This window comes from Meriones unguiculatus, chromosome 18 (genome assembly GCF_030254825.1).
Source record: "Meriones unguiculatus strain TT.TT164.6M chromosome 18, Bangor_MerUng_6.1, whole genome shotgun sequence".
Taxonomy (NCBI): Eukaryota; Metazoa; Chordata; class Mammalia; order Rodentia; family Muridae; genus Meriones; species Meriones unguiculatus.
Genome location: NC_083365.1, coordinates 54,458,816 through 54,477,392, shown reverse-complemented (window position 1 = coordinate 54,477,392; position 18,577 = coordinate 54,458,816). Strand labels below are relative to the sequence as shown.

The following is an 18,577-nucleotide window of genomic DNA, read 5'->3' as shown; positions in this document are numbered from 1 at the left end:
TGCATGACTGGAACCCACAATCTCTCCCACATGCTTGCTTGCCTTCCTCCCTTTCCTTTATTTGAACAGAACAACAACAGCTACCCAAATGCCACTCTGTACTCACCATTTTCTGTAATACATTTTACTGTCAAGATGCACAAACATTTTCTCACATTAGTCTTTCCCCTTTCTGCATGTGTGTATGCCTCTGTGCACTGAGGAGGCCAGAGGTCAAAGGCATCTCTTTCTATCACTTTCTGTCTTATTTTTTGAGAGATGTTCTTTCACTGAGCCTGCTGCTCACTGATTGGCTGAATGGCTGGCCAGTGAAGTAGCCGCCTGTCTTTGACTCATTTCCAGGTGAGTGCAGCCTCACCTGTATTTATGTGGGCGCTAGTGTCCAGACTCCAGCACACCACCCCTCTGAGATGTTCCTCTGGCCCATCATTAGTTTTTGTAAGTGTAATTTTATGCATTCTTTACCTCTCTATCCGAACTCTGTGCCCACCTGATCAGATTTTTAAATTGCTACACATATTCCTTTTTCTCCTCCTTCCATTTTCCCTACATCACAGCCATATATGCACAGACACACACACACACATACCACTTACAAAGGGATATATATCACATGCATACATGTATCCATCTGTGAATAATTGTATAAAAATATATGCATGAATATATTTTATGTTCCCTCCCCACACTACTGCTTCCAGAGAGGATAGAAGCCTTGAACTTTCTGTTGTGTACAGCATCTCCAGTGCCCACAGGGCTTGGTGGCAAAGTATGTGCTGAGTAAGTGTTTATTGAAGGGACAAGTTCTCCATTGAACCAATAATGGGGCCAGAGCAATGCTAGGTGGCTGTTAGCATACATCTTTGTCCTGTATGCTCTTTGATGGGTTGGGAACAATGTCCTCAGCAGAAGGTATAGACTGAGGATTGGGTAAATGTGCAGTTTTATATAGAAATTGGAGATAATGTCAGAGGAGAGGAAAGAAAAAAAAAGGCAGTCAGGGCGTTGGTTACATTCAATCCAATTCACTGAAGTCAGCAAATATTAATTGACCGTCTACGATGTGGAAGGACATGATCAGTAAACTTGCAATACAATAATAAACAAAACAGACCAAGAGCGTTCCCTCATAGCTAATATCTTTTCACTTTTATGAGTACTTGTTGGAATTCTTTTAAATTCAGCTTTTTTTTTTTTTTTTTTTGAGAGTCTGATTAATCCCTTCAGTATTCAACATATCATTATCCCCATCTGGAGTTTTATCAACTTCCAGAATTATTTTTACATGGAGAGTTAGTCTTAGGAAGGGATGTTATTTTCCTTTTTTTTTTTTTTTTCTAAATGTGTGTAAGATGGGCAGGACCAAAGATGAAGCAAAGCTTGAGGGAATGGCCAACCAAAAACTGGCCCTACTTGAGACCCATTCCATGGAAGACAATTCCTGACACTGTTAATATTGCTCTGCTATGCTTAGCATAACTCCTCTGAGAGGCTTCACCCAGTAGCTGATAGATACAGATGCAGAGACCCACAGCCAAACATTAGACTCGGGGAGTCACGTGGATGAATTTGGGGAACAATTGAGGGAGCTGGAGGGGTCAAGGACTCTACAAGCAAAAGCCTTGGTGACCTGCTTTCCCATCAGTGATTCAGGTACTCTGAGACCACAACCAACTAAACTGTTTGGGTTTCCATGCCTGAGACTAGCAACAGCCTTTGACATTCATGTGCTATTTTTATGATCTATAAACTATTTTTTCACATGAAAGCTGATGAATCCTCACAAGAGCCCTGTGAAAGTGGCAGCTCTCATTTGCCTTCTTTTGAGGAAGGACAGCAGTGTTGTTCAGGGAGGTCTTTTTTTTTTGGACCGTGAGAAGATTGTTTTATTTTATGAAAATATTCTCAACAGAGAACACTAAATAAGGCATTTTTACCATTAAGAAATCCACATTTACACAAAGCATGAAAATTACCTTGAAATGAAAAGATTTCTTTTAGAAAGCTCACATGTTCAAAGTTTAGAAATTTTTTAAGAATGACTTAAACTGTGCGAGTCCAAGAGTCTTTTCGTATGTTATAACCCACACTTGCCCAATATAGTAGAATTAAAATTCATGAGACCACCCTTGGTCTTCTGAATTCAGGGTGGCTGCTCCATCCTTTAGAACTAGAAGATTCTGTGCCCTGTAGTTTCAGAAACACCTATTTTAAATTTAAATGGCAACACCAGAAAAGGAGCCAGAAGAGGGGCTGGGCCTGGGTTCTTCTGGGCTTAGTTCGGTGTTTGGGGGCACTTCCTCAACATACAGGGAGACTTACTGGTCCCCTCTGATGGTCCAAGGGGAACTGAGAAACAGATGCATGTCAGGATAGGATAGGAGTGAAGTCCTACACTGTCACTCCCATGTCTGAGGGACAGAGAAACAGAGAGACAGCTCCAGACTTGTTCCGTGACGATATCACCATCTCTTGGAGTTCTGTATGTTATTTTTTCCATTTCATGGCTTTTTTTTTTTAAACTTTCAATCTTTCTTGACCTTATGTAACACCCTGTAAGACCATGGTTTATCTCTACCACTCTTTCTGGAGATCAGAATATATAGGCACAGCTTTGAGCAAGTATGCTTTTTTTCTCTAGAACACAGTTACCTACCAGGAGGTCAGAGGACTTAGCTTCATTTACCTGAAATGGCTCTGTGCTTCATATATGTAGGTTGGCAACCAGTGGCTATCTTAGTTTCTTAAGAACCAATAAAAATAAAATAATAGAAAAATAGAATGCACATGAAAAGAAAAATTGGCCAATGAAAACAGTCTTAGGTCAGACGATGTCTCAGTCATTTTTTTTTTTTTTTCAATAACTTGACACAAGCCAGGATCATGTGGGAAGAGGAAACTTCAGTTGAGGCTATGGCTCCATTAGACTGGACCATAGGCAAGTTTGTCAAGCATTTTCTTAATGACTTAATGTAAGGGTCCACCTCACTGTGTTCTCTGTCACTTATGGACAAGTAGTCTCGGATTGTATAAGAAAGCAAGGCAGAGGAAACAAAGCAGTAAGCAACATTCCTTCATGATCTCTGCTTCACTTCCTGCCTCCAGTTTCTGCTTTGAGTCCCTGCACTGCCTTCTCTCAGGGATGAGCTGTTAGAAGTATAAGATGAAATAAAGCCTTCCCTCGTCAAGTTGATTTTGGTTGCTTTGTGTTATCATAGCAATGGATAACAAACCAAGTGATATCTGCTGGGACCCTTTCTGTATAACATGTGAGATTCAATTCCATTGCTGCATTTACCAGCTTCACCAACCTCACTAGGTAGGGGCTGGGACCTAGTGGTAGCAGGCTTTGTCTCTTGCATGATTGCTAATTGTCTTTGCTTCTTCCTTAATTTTATTTTTGCTATCCCTTTCAGCCATTTGACCAACTTCCTAGCTTGTTTCTAGCCCCATTTGATGCATTATTACAATTAAATAATGAAGATAAAAAGCCTCTTTTCAAAGTCAGGGATTAGCTTTTATGGTTGGAACCCAGAGCTGGAAGTGGGGTATCTGTAGACTTGTTTTGTTTTCCTTGCTGTAATGAGATTTCTTAGCACTCATTCCAGAGTTCAGGAATTCTCATCTGCATCAGAATCTCTTGAGAACTGGTTAAGATGCATATTTCAGATGTGCTTCTCAAAAAAAAACAAAACAAAAACAAAAACAAAAAAACATAGCGTAAACGAGGAGCCTAGAATGTACTAAGCTCTTGCCCAGAAGGATGAAGGGAGCCAAGAACAGTTTGTCCAGAGACATTGTCCTCTCTGAGAGCTTCTGCTTCTAAGTCCAGTCAAAATTAAGAATCTTGGGGTTGGAGAGATGGCTGTGTGGTTAAGAGCATTTGCTGCTCTTGCAGAGAACACAGGTTCAGTTCCCACATCATGGCTCACACCTGTCTGCAACTCAAGTTCTAGGGGGATCCAATGCCTCTTTTGACCTCTGTGGACACACACACACACACACATATAAAATAAGGTAATAAATTTATTTAAAAAATGTTTAATAGCAACAAATAAATAATTGGACTTGGAAAAATGCATATCTTTTTATTTCATTTCATTTTATTTTATTTTATTAATTACACTTTATTCATTTTGTATCTCCCCATAAGCCCCTCCCTCCTTCCCTCCCGATCCCACCCTCCCTCCCCTTTCTGCATGCATGCCACTCCCCAAGTCCACTGATAGGGGAGGTTCTCCTCTCCTTTCTGATCTTAGTCTATCAGTTCACATCAAAAGTGGCTGCATTGTCCTCTACTATGGCCTGGTAAGTCTGCTCCCCCCTTAGGGGGAGGTGATCAAAGAGCAGGCCAATCAGATTATGTCAGAGGCAGTCCCTCTTCCCATTACTATGTAACCCACTTGGACACTGAACTTCCATGGGCTACATCTGTGAAGGGGTTCTAGGTTATCTCCATGAATAGTCCTTGGTTGAGTATGAATCTCTGGGAAGTTCCCTGTGTTCAAATTTTCTTGTTCTGTTGCTCTCCTTGTGGAGACCCTGTCCTCTTCAGCTCTTTCTATTTCCTACTTCTTACATAAAATTCCATTCACTCGGCCCAACAGTTGACCATCAGGCTCAGCATCTGCTTTGATAGTCTGTAGGGCAGAGGCTTTCAGAGGCCCTCTGTGGTAGGTTCCTAGGTTGTTTCCTGTTTTCTTCTTCTGACGTCCATCCTCTTTGCCTTTCAGGATGGGGATTGACCGTTTTAGTTAGGGTCTTCTCTCTTGCTTAGTTTCTTTAGATGCACAGATTTTAGTGGGTTTGTCCTATGTTGTATGTCTATATGAGTGAGTATATACAATGTGTGTCTTTTTGCTTCTGGGACAACTCACTCAGGATGATCCTTTCCAGGTCCCACCATTTACCTGCAAATTTCATGATTTCCTTATTTTTCATTGCTGAGTAATACTCCATTGTATAGATATACCACAGTTTCTGCATCCATTCTTCAGTTGAGGGGCATCTGGGCTGTTTCAAGCTTCTGGCTATTACAAATAAAGCTGCTACAAACATGGTTGAGCAAATGTCCTTTTTGTGTACTTGAGCCTCTTTTGGATATATGCCCAGGAGTGGTATGGCTGGATCTTGGGGAAGCGCTATTCCTAGTTGTCTGAGAAAGTGCCAGATTGATTTCCAGAGTGGTTGTACAAGTTTACATTCCCACCAACAGTGGAGAAGGGTTCTCCTTTCTCCACAACCTCTCCAGCATGTGTTGTCACTTGAGTTTTTGATCTTGGCCATTCTGATGGGTGTAAGGTGAAATCTCAGGGTTATTTTGATTTGCATTTCCCTAATGGCTAATGAGGTTGAGCATTTCTTTAAGTACTTCTCTGCCATTCCATATTCCTCTCCAGAGAATTCTCTGTTTAGCTCTGTTCCCCATTTTTTAAGTGGATTACTTGGTTTGCTGCTTTTCAGCTTCATTAGTTCTTTATATATACTGGATATGAGTCCTCTGTCAGATAAAGGGTTGGTGAAAATTCTTTCCCAATCTGTAGGCCGTCGCTTTGTTTTGATGACGGTGTCCTTTGCTTTGCAGAAGCTTTTCAGTTTCATGAGGTCCCATTTATTGATTGTTGCTCTTAGAGCCTGTGCTGTTGGTGTTCTGTTCAGGAAGTTTTCTCCTGTACCAATGAGTTCTAGGGTATTCCCCACTTTTTTTTTCTAGCCATTTTAATATGTCTGGTTTTATGTTGAGGTCTTTGATCCACTTGGACTTCAGTTTTGTGCAGGGTGATAAGTATGGATCTATTTTCATTTTTCTACATGTAGACATCCAGTTAGACCAGCACCATTTGTTGAAGATGCTATCTTTTTTCCATTGTATGGTTTTGGCGTCTTTGTCAAAGATCAGGTGTCCATAAGTGTGTGGGTTTATTTCTGGGTCCTCTGTTTGGTTCCATTGATCCACCATTCTGTTTCTATGCCAGTACCATGCAGTTTTTAAAACTGTTGCTCTATAGTATAACTTAAGATCAGGGATGGAGATACCTCCAGAAGATTTTTTATTGTAGAGGATTGTTTCAGCAATTCTGGGTTTCTTGTTATTCCATATGAAGTTGAGAATTTTTCTTTCCAGGTCTGCAAAGAATTGTGTTGGTAATTTGATGGGAATTGCATTGAATCTTTAGATTGCTTTTGGTAAGATGGCCATTTTTACTATGTTAATCCTGCCAAGCCATGAGCATGGGAGATCTTTCCATCTTCTGATATCTTCTTCTAATTCTTTCTTCAGAGACTTGAAATTTTTTTTCATACAAGTCTTTGACTTCCTTGGTTAGGGTTACTCTGAGGTACCTTATGTCATTTGTGGCTATTGTGAAGGGTGTTGTTTCCCTAATTTCTTTCTCAGCCCTTTTGTCTTTGGTATACAGGAGGGCTACTGATTTTTTTTTTTAGTTAATTTTGTATCGGGCCACATTGCTGAAGGTGTTTATCAGCTGTAGGAGTTCCCTGGTAGAGTTTTTGGGGTCACTCACGTATACTATCATATCATCTGCAAATAGTGATAATTTGACTTCTTCCTTTCCAATTTGTATCCCCTTGATCTCCTTCAACTGTCTTATTGCTCTAGCAAGGACTTCCAGAACTATGTTGAAGAGATATGGAGAGAGTGGGCAGCCTTGTCTTGTCCCTGATTTCAGTGGGATTGCTTTAAGTTTCTCTCCATTCAGTTTGATGTTGGCTATAGGTTTGCTGTATATCGCCTTTACTATGTTTAGATATGTGCCTTGTATCCCTGATCTCTCCAATACTTTAAACATGAATGGATGTTGGATTTTGTCAAATGCTTTTTCAGCATCTAGGGAGATTATCATGTGTTTTTTTTTCTTTCAGTTTGTTAATATGGTGGATCACATTGATGGATTTCTGTATATTGAACCACCCCTGCATACCTGGGATGAAGCCTACTTGGTCAGGATGGATGATATATTTGATGTGTTCTTGTATTCGGTTTGCGAGTATTTTGTTGAGTATTTTTGCATCAATGTTCATAAGGGAGATTGGCCTGAAGTACTCTTTTTTGGTTGGGTCTTTGTGAGGTTTAGGTACCAAGGTGACTGTGGCTTCATAGAATGAGTTTGGTAATGTTCCTTCTGTTTCGATTTTGTGGAATAGTTTGAAGAGAATTGGAGTTAGCTCTTTTTTGAATGTCTGGTAGAATTCTGCGCTGAAACCATCAGGTCCTGGGCTTTTTTTGGATGGGAGACTTTCGATGACTGCTTCTATTTCCTTGGGGGATATAGGACTATTTAATTGATTTACCTGGTCCTGATTTAGCTTTGGTAAGTGGAATCGATCAAGAAAATTGTCCATTTTGTTTAAATTTTCAAATTTTGTTGCATATAGACTTTTGAAGTAAGTCCTAATTTTTGTTTGGATTTCCTCAGTGTCTGTAGTTATGTCCCCCTTTTCATTTCTGATTTTGTTGATTTGGATGGTGCCTCTCTGCCTTTTAGTTAGCTTGGCTAAGGGTTTGTCTATCTTGTTGATTTTCTCCAAGAACCAGCTCTTGGTTTCATTGATTCTTTGAATTGTTTTATTTGTTTCTAATTGATTGATTTCAGCCCTGAGTTTGATTATTTATTGAGAGTGGGGTGTTGAAGTCTCCCACTATTAGTGTGTGGGGATCTATGTGTGGTTTAAGTTTTACCAATGTTTCTTTCACAGATGTGGGTGCCCTTGTATTTGGGGCATAGATGTTGTGATGTCTTCTTGGTGGAATTTTCCCTTGATGAGTATGAAGTGTCCTTCCCCATCTCTTTTGATTAATTTTGGTTGAAAGTCTATTTTATCAGATATTAGAATGGCTACTCCTGCTTGCTTCTTGCATCCATTTGCTTGGAAAGCCATCTCCCATCCTTTTACCCTCAGGTCATGTCTATCTTTGTGACTTAGGTCTGTTTCTTGTATACAACAGATTGCTGGGTTTTGTTTAGGCATCCATTCTGTTAGTCTGTTAGTCTGTGTCTTTTTATTGGAGAATTAAGTGCATTGATATTGAGAGAGATTAATGACCAGTGGCTGTTAAATCCTTTGACTTTGATGTTGGCTGTGGTCATACGGTTGTGTGCTTGGTTGCGTTTTGTTTTACTGTAGTGGGGTTATTTATTTCCTGTGTTTTCTTGGATGTAGCTAGTTTTCTTGGGTTGTATTTTTCCTTCTAGTGTCTTCTGTAATGCTGGATTCGTTTGTAGGTATTGTTGAAATTTGTTTTTGTCATTGAATAGCTTGTTTTCTCCATCTATGAGGACTGAGAGTTTTGCTGGGTATAGTAGCCTGGGCTGACATCTGTGTTCTCTTAGGGTCTGCATGATATCTGTCCAGGCCCTTCTGGCTTTCATAGTCTCTGTTGAAAAGTCAGGTGTGATTCTAATGGGTTTGCCATTATATGTTACTTGGCCTTTTTCCCTTGCAGCTTTTGGTATTTTTTCTTTGTTCTATATACTTACAGTTTTGATTATTATGTGGCAGGAGGATTTTATTTTCTGGTCTAATTTATTGGGTGTTCTATAGGCCTCTTGTATTCTTATTGGCCTCTCCTTTAAGTTGGGGAAATTTTCTTCATTGATTTTGTTGAAGATATTTTCTGGGCCTTGGTGCAGGGAATCTTCTTTTTCCTCTATTCCTATTATTCTTAGGTTTTGTCTTTTTATGTTGTCTTGAATTTCTTGGACGGTCTGTGTCAGGAATTTTTTAGATTTAACATTTTCTTTGACAGATACATCTATTTCTTCCATTGTATCTTCCACACATGAGATTCTTTCTTTCATTTTTTGTAGCCTATTGGTTATGCTAACCTCTGTAGTTCCTGCTTTCTTCTCTAAGTTCTTTCTCTCCACAATTTCTTCCATTTGTGTTTTTTTTTTTAATTTTTCCAATTCTATCTTCAGGTCTTGAGCTATTTTGTTGGTTTCCTTCCCGTCTGACTGTATTTTCATGTTTTTCCATCAATTCCTTCAGCTGTTTGTTTGAATAATCCACTGTTTCTTTTATTTCATTCAGCGAGTTAAGCATTTCCTCTCTAAAGGCCACGGACTGTTTGGCTGCAGCTTCCTCTATTTCTTTTCGTATTTTATTTGGTTCCTCTGTTATCTTCTTCATGAGTATAGATGTTAGGTCCTCTCCTTGAATTTCAATTATGCTGGAGTGTCTAGGGCTTTTTGCCCCTGGATAACTGGGTTCTGGAGATGCCATATTGTTCTGGCTTTTGTTCGTTGAACTTTTACACTGTCCTCTACCCATTGGGCTATCTTAGGTGTTTGAACTTAGTTTCTGGTTGTTCCTGGACTCTTGTAGTGGAGAGAATCCCTTTGGCAGGAAGATGGTTTTTCCTGAAGGAAGCCTTCTCAGCTTTTTGGGTATAGTCACTCGATGGCTGGTGTTTTTCAGGAGTTGCTACAGCTCACTTCAGGCATAGAGACATGGGTGGTAACTGTGGTCCTGATTAGTCAAGAGGGTTCTCCTCTCACCGGGAGAAGTCCTGGAGATAGCTGTCCTCCTTCTGGGTTTCTTGCTGTAAATTTAGTGATCAGCTGCTGTAACCTGTGTGTAACCGGTTTGGTCGGTTTTGTTAGGGATAACCAGTTGCCCCTTGGAGCAGTATCTGGGGGTTGATCTCAGGGTTCCCGGTCTTTTGTAGGTCTGAGGTTGGGGCTCTGTGCCCCAGAACCCAAGAGGTAATCTGTGGCGGGTGAGTACTGCTGTCCTGGTAACAGCAGCCTATCTGGGGCACAGCAGTTCCCTGGGTTGGGCCAGTCTGTGGGACCTTTTCTGGGGATATACTGGGTTGCCTAAGGCTGTCCCCTTTGCTTTGTTCCTTGTTCCTTGTGAGGGTTTCTCCAGACAGTGACTCTAAGGCTCTGGTGTCTTGGGGCACATAGTTCTGTCTGTAAGGAGTAGTTGGTACAAAGCAGGCCTCTGGGCTGGCAGAGCGTGCACCCGCCTGCTAGTCTGTGGGGGCTGGGTTCCCAATATCTCTGTGCTCCCTGCTTGGGCCTGGATCTGTGATGGCTGGGCGTATTCGCCTGTTTGCGATCTGCAGTCTGCTAGACTTTCCCCAGGCACAGCCTATGTGACCCCAGCAGCACGGTTGCTTCCTTCCCTGTGGGGTCCTCTCCGGGCAGGGGTTCCCAGTCCCTGTTGCACTGGTGTGCGCAGCTTGTCTGTATGGGTGAGCTGGGCACGCAGCTCTCAGCGCGGTGGGAGCTCAGTTTTGATGGCGACAGGTACCCGAGGTCCATGAGACCTTCCAGGGAAAGACTGGGTGACCCATGATCAGACTCGCAACTTTGCTTCCCCGTGGGGTTTCCTTGCGACTGGGACTCCTAGTCTCAGGCACCCTTGTGCCCACGGATCAGCCTGGGAAAGTGATCGGGACACGCAGGCTTGTGGCTCCAGCCCGGAGACCCAAAGCCCGCGTTACCCGGGATTTCTTCCGGGTTCTGGCTGGGCAGCCGAGAGTGGACCCGACCGATTCCCCTGCCGTGGGAGCCTCCCCTCACCTGGGAAACACGATCGCTGTAGTTTTAGGGCCCAGAGTTCAGTCTCCTGGTTGCTGCATGGAGAGTGCTGTCCCCCTTCTCAGACACAGTACTCTTATGGCGCCACCATCTTGGCTCTCCCCCAAAAATACGTATCTTAAAGTCCCACACAGGACAGTCCTGGGAATAAGTATTTTGAAGCCAGCACTATGATTGATTTTGAAACAATTTCCAAGAATTCCAGATTGAGAAACTCATGACCCACAGGGCAGCTGCATTTTCATAGACACTTTGTCCCTGTGGGTCTCTGTGCTTTCAGCTTCACAGAAAACGACCAATCACAGAGACCCTTTAACCCTCCAGGACACAAAGGCACATAAAGCCTTTGGCCCTCAGCTTTGCTTTCAAGTGTTATGCTCCTGTTTTCTAGTGACTGAAACCATGTAAACACACTCAGCCTGCTGCACAGCGCCTGCAGGTGAGACCCGTTCTCTTGAGAAGGGTGTCGCCTCATGTTCAGTGTAGGCTCTGAGTGATCTAATGCCTTAATTGTGGAGCACACTCAGTACCAGAGTTTCCAGGATGGAACAATAGTGGCAGAAGTCATGCTCCCACCTCACCCTGGAGGAGGATAAGGAGTCTTCAGGCGAGGTAAGGGTGGGGTGACAGCTGTTTCTGGGAGAGGAAGGCAAGAATCGTGAAAAGGTGAAGTGTGTTTGGTAGCACAGAAGAAGCCTACGTGGCCAAAACAAACACATAGGGGTGAGTGAGAGACGGAGCTGTGTGACGGTTCTGTAGAACCATACCAGCAAGAAGTCTTTCATAGGCTAGAGATAGGTGTTTGTAAAGGAATATGCCCAGGAAGTCTGGGAAACAGATGGAAACAGGCGGCCTCAGTTGGAACCAGAAATGCTGATGGGAGGCTATTGTCCAGAATAAAGACCACGAAGGTTTCACGCAGAAAAGCGGCGGGGATAGAGAGGGTCTGACAGCAGAGGAAAGAACTCAGAAATCTGGCAGACAAAGGCCAAACGCTTGACACTCAGCTCAAGAAGAGAATGGGCAAAAGGGAGCAGAACTCAATGCTACCTTCCAGATTTTCCAGCCGAGCGGATAAGCAGAGGATTAGTTGCATGGGCAGAAACCCAGTTTGGGAGTTTGGGAAACTCAATCGAATTCAGTTTTCACTGCGCAGTGTTTGACGTATTGAACACTAGACGACTATTCCAGATTTCAGAACTCCAGGATAAACTCCTGTGTCGGCATTAGTCTTTCACTAGAGAAAACAACCAGTAAGATTTTATCATATGAACTTGTGAATTGAAGTGTGTGTGTGTGTGTGTGTGTGTGTGTGTGTCTTGGGTAGGAGAAGTTCAAATCTGTGGAAACAGGATTATGCAATTAAATATATAATACTTAAAATGTCCATCTATTTCAGCACTGCTGCTTATGTGTTGCTCACTCTACATGAATTAAATGACTGTGCTATCATCATCTTACTTTGTAACACCTTTCTTTCCTTCTTCAGGAATTCCCTCCCACCAAAACTTTAAAACAACATTCTTACATGTCCCAAGGAACTGCTCCTGACTATGACAGTACTAGAATGTCGAGGAAGGAAATAAAAGCCTATCGGAATGGAAAAGCCTGCAGGGCCATCTTGGTCAACTCTCTCTTAAAAATACAGGCACCTGGGAGCATCACTTCCCTATGGCTGGGTGATCTGGGTGCCTCGGGCACTTAAGACCCCAGCTAGGCTACCTCCATGAGGTGAGTAGTGTCTTTGTAACCCGTAAATATCCTCAGTTGGGAAGACTGCCCCAGCATAGGTCAGGATTCTGCTTAACAGAAGACGGACAATATTATCCCAGATTTGTGTATTAAGAAGAGTGGAAACTCAAGTTATTAAATAATTTTCCCAAAGTCATCGAACTTAAGAAGGCATGATTCAAACCTACAGCTAACTAACTGCTCTGTGCTGCCTCAAGAACTATGCTTGTCTGTGATCAACATTTTTTAATATTTATTTATTTTAATTAATTAAATATTATTTTTAATTTTAATTTTTATTAATTACAATTTATTAACTTTGTATGTCCCCCTTAGCTCCCTCCCTCCTCCCCTTTCTCCACCCATGGCTCCCCCAGTCCAGTGATAAGGGAGGTCTTCCTCCCTTTCCTTCTGATCCTAGTCTATCAGGTCTCATCAAGAGTGGGGCAGAGTGCAGGGAACCTTATGAAAGAATTAGGAAATAGTAAGACCTGGAGAGGACAGAAGCTCCACAGGGAGAACAACAGAACCAAATAATCTGGGCACATGGGTCTTTTCTAAGACTGATAAGGACCATGCATGGAGATAACCTAGAACCCCTCACAGATGTAGCCCATGGCAGTTCAGTGTCCAAGTGAGTTCCCTAGTAATGAGAACAGGGACTGTCTCTGACATGAACTGATTGGCTTGCTCTTTGAACATCTCCCCCTCAGGGGGGAGCAGCCTTACCTGGACGCAGAGGAAGATCAACATTTTTAAATTTTATTTTTTATTACAATTTATTCACTTGGTATCCTAGCTGTAGCCCCACCCTTGTTCCCTCCCAATCTCACTTTCCCTCCCTTCCTCATCTCCTCCCATGCCCCTTCCCCAGTCCACTGAGAGGGGAGGTCCTTCTCTCCTACCCTCTGACCCTAGCCTATCAGGTCTCACCAGGACTGGCTGCATTGTCTTCCTTTGTGGCCTGGCAAGGCTGCCTTCTCCTCAGGGAGAGGTGATCAAAGAGCCAGCCACTGAGTTCATGTCAGAGACAGCCCCTGTTCCCCTTACTAGAGAGCCCATTTGGAGACTGAGCTGCCACTGGCTACGTCTGTGTAGGGGGTTCTAGTTTATCTCCATGCATGGTCCTTGGTTGGAGTATCAGTCTCAGAAAAGACCCCTAGGCCTAGATTTTTTGATCCTGTTGTTATGCTTGTGGAGCTCTAGACCCTTTCAGGTCTTTTCTATCTCCCCCTTCTTTCATAAGATTCCCTGCACTCTGCCCAAAGTTTGGCTATGAGTCTCAGTATCTACTTTAATACCTGCTGGGTTGAGTCTTTCAGGGGCCCTCTGTGGTAGGCTCCTGTCCTGTTCCCTGTTTTCTCCCTCTTCCAATGTCCATCCCATTTGGCTTTCTGAATGAGGATTAATCATCTTACCCAGGGTCCTCCCTCTTGCTTAGCTTCTTTAGGTGTACAGATTTTAGTCTGATTATCCTATTTATGTCTATATACTCATTTATAAGTGAGTATATACCATGTGTGTCTTTCTGTTTCTGGGATAGCTCACTCAGGATGATATTTTCTAGATTCCACCATTTGCCTGCAAATTTTATGATTTCCTTGTTTTTAATTGCTGAGTAGTATTCCATTGTGTAAATGTACCTCAATTTCTGTATCCATTCCTCAACTGAAAGACATCTGGGTTGTTTCCAGATTCTGGCTATTATGAATAAAGTTGCTACAAATATGGTTGAGCAAATGTCCTTGTTGTATAGTTGAGCACCTTTTGGATATATGCCTAGAAGTGGTATAGCTGGATCCTGAGGTAGCACTATTCCTAATTGTCTGAGAATGCACCAAATTGATTTCCAAAGTGGTTGTAGAAGTTTACATTCCCACCAGCAATGGAGGAGGGTTCATTTTCTCCACATCTTCTGCAGCATGTGCTGTTACTTGAGTTCTTGATCTTAGCCATTCTGATGGGTGTAAGGTGAAAATTCAGGGTTTTTTTTTATTTGCATTTCCCTGATAGCTAAGGATGTTGAGCATTTCTTTTAAGTGTTTCTCTGCCATTCGATATTCCTCTATTGAGAATTTTCTGTTTAGCTCTGTATCCCATATTTTAAATTGGATTGCTTGATTTGTTGCTGATTGACTTCTTGAGTTCTTTATATATTCTGGATATTAGCTTTCTGTCAGATATAGGGTTGGTGAAGATCCTTTCCCAATCCGTAGGCTGTTGTTTTGTTCTGACGACAGTGTAGTTTGCTTTACAGAAGCTTTTCGGTTTCATGAGGTTCCATTTATTGATTGTTGAGAGCCTGTGCTATTGGTGTTCTGTTCAGGAAGTTGTCTCCTGTTCTGGTGAGCTCAAGGCTCTTCCCCACTTTTTCTTCTAAGCGGTTTAGTGTGTCTGGTTTTATGTTGAGGTCTTTGATCCACTTGGACTTTAGTTTTGTGCATGGTGATAAGTATGGATCTATTTGCATTTTTCTACATGTAGATTGTGATGAACATTTAACAACGCTGCTGGATTTCATCATGAAGTCCATGCTTTTACTAGTGAACACTGCAGACTTGCCCTATGTCCCCTGTGTAACTGGTGTAAATAGCTAGCCCATAAGTTGTCTACAACTTAAGAAAATCTTCATTAATTCAAGCCAAGACCCCAGGAACTGTAGAGAGAGGAAATTAAACAGCCCAACAGTCTGACTGTCCTTCTTTGAGAACCTATGAATTTGATGAGCAGTCACTGAGTCTTAAATCAGGAAAGGTAAAGAAGCAGTGCAGACTATGGGCAAGGGGAGTGGGGAGGGGATGAAGGGTGCAACTAGGAGGGGAGGAGGGAAGGGGCCATAGCCAGGATGTAAAGTGAATAAAGAAATAAAATAAATTTAAAAATGCAAAAAAGTGAGGTCAACTAATAAAATACAGTTTAGTGCCTGATTTAGTGGACTTTCACAAATACTTGCTTCCCCTTCACCTTTCTTCTACTTTGCATACTGTCTCCTAACTATTCCTGATATAGATAACTTGTAACAAACATCAAGGTTTCAAGAGATTATTTAAATGATTTAATCCATGGAAAAGTTTGTTAAATAGTTATAATGTATAACTTTTGCCTAAGCTGCGGTCTTCAGAGCCTCGAGTGAGCACAGCGTGACAAAGCTCCTGTTACTGTGAGGAAATGCTGCTGTTGCTCTGCTGTTGCTGAGTGCAGCAACCAGGCACTCAGGACACTTCCCATTAGTCTGAAGGTTGCTTCTGAGACCTTGGCAATCAACACACATCCATTAGCTTCTTCTCAAGGCTCTTGGGACTGAAGCCCGTATTTCTGCCTATTGCATACATCATCTTGGCAAGGGCTAGGGACATCCTGTCAGTGCTGGGGTGCCACGGTGGCATAGGGCACACTGTGTATCTCAGTTCAAAAGACTCAGGGCTGCTCCCCTCCAGCTTTCTTCTTACAGATTTGCCAAGATTCTGCCATCCTCTTGCACATGACTGAAAATACTTGAGCGTTTTCATACAGCCACATGTCAATGACTGTCTATTGAGGTCATGGGTTTTCAGAGAAGGTCCAATGTTATAGGAAATTTCTGTTTACCTGTAGCTCATCAGATCACCTATTTGGCTTTTTTTTTTTTTTCCAAGACAATGAGAGAAAGACCAAGTTCTCATCAAATCTGAATATCTGGGCTTTGACAGACATCAGGAGAATGCTGATTAGGGGATGGTATCACAGGATGTTCTAGGTCGGGTGTCCATAGGAGTGGTGGGGGTGTTTCAGGTGGAAGTGTAAACTTCAGCAACTTTTCTCCGACTAAACGATTCTGTCTTTCATCCACCCTGTACTCATCATTAAGAGCAGGGTTGCTAAAGATGAAAGAGATTGTTTCCATGGTAGATGCAAATGGTTCTTGAAATTCAGTTGGAAAGTTTGCTGAAGAGCTGCTACCTTTAGGGGTGAATCTACAAACAGTTCATGCAAATTCTGCCTTCTGAATGATGTCTGACATAAAGGAAGAATGAAAAATAGGGGAAAAGAAGACAGCAGCATGGGCAGGAATGGAGGACCCCATCACTATTTTTTGAAAGGTATGTCTTTGTCTCTTCTAAACTCCCCTAAGCTTGCAAAAACTGATCTTGGGTGTGACAGATTCTCCTCGTTACATAAATATTTGGCATATACTAAGCACTTAGTCCATGTTTATGAATCAAAAGTTAAGTTCTAATCTGGGGGGGTGTATAAGATTGGATATAAAGACAGCATTTGAGAATGTCATTTACCTTGTCATCTTCATGCAGTCACTGGCTAATCCAGCCATTGTCCATCCCTTCAATTTTCCTATGAACAAATACAGCACCTCTTCCACTCCCCCTAGTCAGGAATGACAGAATGTCACAGCTGGGAGGAATCACAGTTCCTTTTATCTAAACCCTTAATGCTTCAGATAATCAAGCAGAATGCTAGTAAGCCTTTTGAAAACACCTTAATCCAGGCTTCCTGGTGGCTATGATGATGAACAGGTTCTGACCCTCATCACTGCTGATCTAGACCTGGGATTTTGGAGGTTAGTTTGCATAACTATCCATTATGGCATGTTTGTAACTTCAGCAGCCTCTTCCCTCCCTCATAGCAAACCTTCCCAACCTCTGTACCGTCACGCCCCAAATAAAACATGCAAAAGATGGAATTATAGAAATCTGTGCAAGAACAAGGAGGCACACATGTTTGGAATAGGGGATGGGTTTTCACTTCTCTCTCTTGATTTAGACCTTTATGGCCTTGTAATTAGGTAGTGGCTGTGCTCTTAGGTTAGATGAAGACAATTTTGAATAAAGGGTGTTTTTAGGTTCCAGAGAAAAGGTCTGAGAGGTGAGGTGGTATTGGGATGCAGACCAGGACTACTATATTAAAACCTGGAAGCACATTGGCTTCTTGTCCCATACTTTTCCACCTTCGCTTCACTGTGTGGTTATTAAATCTAACTCTTGCTCTTTAGACACACATACCCAGCGAAGAAGTTTTTCATCAGCACTTCCCAATTAACATCCGTTCACCAGCACTCTCAGCATCTAAATAAAAACAAAACTGAACAAAGTGGCCCAGTTGTGCTGTCAAAAACTGTCAGATCAGTAGTTTTTAAATTTTAAGTTGAAGACTTCCATGTGGATAGTTGTAGAGGGACATGGGTTTATCATAGTATGGTCTCATTATACTGTCTTCCAAGCTATTTCCCATCCATACACATAAAAATACACGGTGAACATTCCACAAACAAGTGAGGTATTGGCCTGCACACAAGAGCTAGGCTCTGGGGATTTTGACTGTACACAATGACTCTGAGGTGCCAATCTAATGGAACAGGAGAAGAACCAGGAATTCACAAAAAGCTTTTCTTTTGTTTTGTCATCAGAAAAATACCAATGTCTAAGAGAAACCCACCAGCCAGAGTCCCCAGTGACTTGTACACATTTGTATTCTAATATGGTGTGTCTGCTCATTAGTCACCAGGACTTGCTTTACAACTTGCTTTTTTGGTCCTGGTAACAGTTTGCAACAGTGAGTTTGTCTTCATAGCTTCTGGCATAATGACTAGGTAGAAGGAAGGTGTGTGCTTGGGATCCAAAGTATTTGGAAATCGAAGTTGCATAACACACTCACAGCCCATGATGACCAACAAATTGGTTTCATGTGGGACACCTTCAGATTTTTTCCGGAGCAGAGTCCATGTCTCAAAGAAATGAAGCAACTTTTCTTACACCCTTTTAGATGAATTTCAAAGTTAATTTTAAGAGCGAAATATAAGAACTCCAATTAATAAATATAACGAGAATGCTGATTTTAAAAAGTCACAATTTTACAACTATTATTGTTGTAATGTAAATGAGAATCATTAAAGGGGGCTAAACTTCAGAAATGTTTTAAGAATACTTATTTATTTAAAATATGTTTTTTCAGTGGGTGTAGGGGCTGTCTCTGACTCTTCTGCCTGCCCTTGGGACACTTTTCTTCCTACTGGGTTGCCTCTCCCAGCCTTGTTGTATGAATATGTACCTGGTCTTATTGTGGTTTGTTATGCTGTATTTGTTTGGTGTCCCTGGAAGGCCTGCTCTGCTCTTAGAGGAGGTGAAGGAGGCAAGGATCTGGGGGAAGGGGAAGGTGGCTGATGGGAGGGAGAGAGACTGTTGGGACAAAAGGGAGGGGGAAACTGCAGTCTGGATGCAATATTTGAGAAAAGAATAAATAAAAGGAAAATATGTTTTCAGTAATTTACAGGGGCAGCAAATAAC

The 18,577-nt window shown here is 42.1% G+C and overlaps 1 protein-coding gene across 4 annotated transcripts in view; it reads left to right on the top strand.

Moving 5' to 3' along the window:
- The first annotated feature begins 10,895 nt into the window (after positions 1 to 10,895).
- The window catches only part of Serpinb12 (serpin family B member 12), a 45,823-nt gene continuing 38,141 nt past the window's right edge, over positions 10,896 to 18,577 (top strand). The window contains exons 1-3 of one of the 4 annotated variants that reach the window (XM_060371487.1): positions 10,896 to 11,007; positions 12,058 to 12,299; positions 16,245 to 16,378. The gene's annotated coding sequence lies outside the window, so the exon portion shown is untranslated. Of the gene's footprint in view, positions 11,181 to 12,057; positions 12,300 to 16,244; positions 16,379 to 18,577 lie in introns of all 4 variants that reach the window. The other 3 variants (XM_060371484.1, XM_060371486.1, XM_060371485.1) reach the window with 3 other exon arrangements.